General features: G+C 34.7%; 1 long non-coding RNA gene across 4 annotated transcripts; it reads left to right on the forward strand.

Moving 5' to 3' along the window:
• The first annotated feature begins 280 nt into the window (after window positions 1-280).
• Window positions 281-3,333, forward strand: LOC139876801 (uncharacterized). Of its 4 annotated transcripts, none has more exons than XR_011768303.1 (4): window positions 281-307; window positions 460-1,720; window positions 1,836-1,918; window positions 2,313-3,333. It is a non-coding gene; the product is annotated as an uncharacterized lncRNA (long non-coding RNA). The 4 variants fall into 4 exon arrangements; XR_011768304.1 differs by having other exon boundaries at window positions 287-1,720; window positions 2,313-2,383; window positions 2,582-3,333; XR_011768305.1 differs by having other exon boundaries at window positions 287-677; window positions 774-1,720.
• Window positions 3,334-3,558: the final 225 nt, after the last annotated feature.

Raw genomic sequence — 3,558 nt, forward strand, 5'->3', positions numbered from 1 at the left:
CACTCCTACTGTATTATCCTCTCGACGCCCTTCACCGTTGGTGAGTATTTTTTATTTGTTATAGTTTCTCAAATTAACATCATATTTATCTTAATCGTTTCATGCGTTTGTTGATTTGTAGGTTTACAGTTTCGTTCTCTATTTTTTTTTTTTTTTTTGAAAGGCAATGTTAGTGGTTAGAAGTTAATTCACGAAAATCCCCCCCCCCCGAGACTCGAACCCTGGTCTCCTCGAACACCATGTTAACATGGTGACCAATGAGGCAAAGCCCCATTGGCAGGTATTGTTCTCTATTAATTGTTCTCAGGTATTGTTCTGCATCTTTATCAATTATTTTGCCTTTTTGTTGTTTTTAGGGTTTTTTCCGTGGACTGATTGTTGGTTGTATAATTGTGTGTACGTTTCTTATTGCCGGTATTTTAGTCTTTTTTATTAGGTCAATTTCTTTGTGTGTTCTAGATATATCCAGGATTTGCTTCCACCTACTCATCCTTAAGGTTTTCACCGGTGCAAAATAGTTTGCTTCCCGCCATCACCATCTTCGTCATTACGTATGTAATCCTCTCTATTGTAACTACTGTCACCATCTCTACCGTTTTCTAGGTGATTCTCAGTTTCACAACGACCATCTTTGCAACAGCCGTCATCGGCTCCGTCATCGTGTACGTGATTCTCAGGTTGCCACTAACATGTAAAACTTTTCTTTTGTTAAAACTTTTGATTGTCTTGCAAATTTGTTTTCGTTGATATAATGTATAATTTGTAAAATTTAGGGTTTCGGATTTGGGGATAATAACGATCGTCAATTTCGCAATGACCATTGTCTTCTCCCTATGTAAGTTTTTCGGTAAAGATGAGGTAGATGACAATCAAATTAGTCACGACTAAAATGAGATTTTGTGTTTCGTCAGTATTTGTCTTTTTGTTTTTATCATCAATTCCGGTATGAAATCTCTTTACTGTGTATCCTATTGTCTATTGCTATATCGACTTTTTTTTATTACAAGACCAAAATCTGTCAAAGTTAAATTTATGTCAAATATCGATATATCGAGTTTTTAGTGATTATAAGGCCGGCTAGATAACTGCAAGGAGCTTGCGGTTATATGCATGATGCATATGGGATTTGGAATTTGGAATTTGCAGGAGTGTATAAAAATGGAAAAATAAGGATAAATTGTAAGTGGAGGAGTAGATCGTGATGACCATCAATACAATGGCCTTTGTATTTTCGGTATCTTAATAATTTCTGAAAATATCTATAAGTGGTGTAGGATTTTTTTTCATGTATTTGTTGTTAGCTATACTGAAAGGATGTTCTTTCCCTTTCACATTATGCTCTTATTCTGTATTATGCAATATTAAGTTTATTGTTTCAATGATTTTAACTTGGTTGGTTGTCAAAAAGATAACATCTTTTGATTATTAGGGTGAAAAGGTCTTATAAATGTTGTTATGGTTAATGTTCTACTGCTTAACTTATGGGATAAAAATCTTTAATAAATCTAAAATTTGCATTCAAGTGGTCATTAATGTTTCCTCAACGTCATTGTCGACTAAGCAAAGCATTAAGTGACTATTAGTTGTTTCTAATGTTTGTTGGAATTTCATAATGCATTTTTACGCTGGAGCAGATGTGATCGTCACTCAACTATTCTATGACATGGAGTAGATGTGAATGATTGTTGGCAAATTAAAATAATCTGCCCCTTTCTCCCAGGTATTATGTCCATTAACAACTACAGTTGGTACTTACTAATGTTGTGTTTTCTAATGATATTAGTATCTATGGAGCTTCTTCCTATCATCTTCTCCATTACATTTTCTTTTTTCAGATGAACATCGAGCGTAACTTTACTTGTATCCTTTTTTGGTTATTGCTGGTTACATTTTCAATCGTTGGTGATATCATTGTTCAGTAAGTATTACTTTATGTTATGTTTTTTTATCTTATATATTAGTTAATAGTTTCTATATATGTTGTTGGTTTGTTAGGTTAATGGTATACGAGTCTTTAAATAGCAGTTTATCATTGTGTTGTTTGGTTTGTGTTATTTATGTTCATTAGTTTGCGCTAATATTAAAGATTGTGTCACTAGCAGTTTTGTATGTTATGATTTAGTGTCGTGTTGATTGTTTTTTTTTTTTTTTGGTGGTTTGCCTTCATTGTTATTTTTTGGTTTCAACTCATTATTTACTTCATATGTTGTTTAGTTGTTTAAAAAACACCAATTGTTGGTTTTTGTGATTCTGCATTTTGTATCTTTATCGTTATTTGTTAGTAATGGTTGTTTATTTGATGTGTTTTTCAGTGGGAGTTTTGCGGACAACGGGCTTTGACGTTAGATTGAATCTCAGGTCACTAACGCTTGCGTGAAATCAGGTTTTCCTCTGTCTTTATTTTATCTTTCTGGATTATGGTTTCGGTTTTTTATTCCGGATGGTTTTGCTATTGTTGCGTCTTTACAAATGTTGTTGCTCGCCGATTGTTTGACTTTTGTGTCTGTTTGAATTTAGCTGTCTAACGTATTATGTTGATATATATATTAATGTTGATGTTGATTCATATGATGTCTTATAGTAAGAAATGACACTTGGGGTGGGAAGAAGAAGTCCAAGCGTTCTCTTGGTTTCCCAACCTGCTGCTTTTTACCAAGATATTGTTGGTAGCTTATCGTCTTTGTTGTGGAGCAGGCGTCGTTCATGAGCCTCTTAATGTTGGTAGTGTTTCTGCTTAAGTTTCTTTTTGTGTTTTAGGTGATGTAGTTTAGTTGCGATTGTGTTGGTTCTCTTTAGTACTATAATAATGCCGCCTAAAAAACGCCAAATATGCTCCGCAAATGCTAAGGAAGGAAGCCAAGGAAGGAATCTGCAGTTGAGGGTCTGTTGATGATGCTTTTCTTACGAGCGTGCCTTCTTCATCTTCTAGGCACATTACGGTAGAAATATGTTGAGATATCGTAATCGGTCAGGAGTTCATATGTTACTTGATAAAGCTATTTTTTTTTTACATTTATTTACACGTGAATTTGAAATTCTCTATAGGTCCTGGAGCTGCTACTACTGTAGATAACAAGAACTTTGATCATGTCAAATCATGTTTATTACTTAAAAGTAGTTTATGTAATAGAGTAGCTCTTTATGCACTTTCGTATTTCACTTTTGTAGTAGCCTTTCAACACCCCCACTGCAACAACCATTGACCACTTCTGTATAATGTAATGGTTTTTTAATACTTCCATTGTAGTCATATACAATGTACACCTTTGTAAGTACTTATCTAAACAATTAACGAAAACGAGTTCACCGCCGCAACGCGCGGTAGACCAAATGCTTGTTACTAAACATTAAATGAAAAAGCGAACTCCGATGAATGTATTCCTATCAAAAGGAGTCGACGGCTAAGAATTAAAAATCAATCGGCTCTTTGAATGATGCAGGGTCAGAATTCAGTAGGCGTTCGAGGAGAGGTTCCGAGATAGTATTGAATATCCATGTTAGAACAACCGCATCGGCCTTTTTCCATGCCGGGGTTGCCTTTTCTTCATTAGTGGACGT

Source organism: Rutidosis leptorrhynchoides, chromosome 11 (genome assembly GCF_046630445.1).
Source record: "Rutidosis leptorrhynchoides isolate AG116_Rl617_1_P2 chromosome 11, CSIRO_AGI_Rlap_v1, whole genome shotgun sequence".
Taxonomy (NCBI): Eukaryota; Viridiplantae; Streptophyta; class Magnoliopsida; order Asterales; family Asteraceae; genus Rutidosis; species Rutidosis leptorrhynchoides.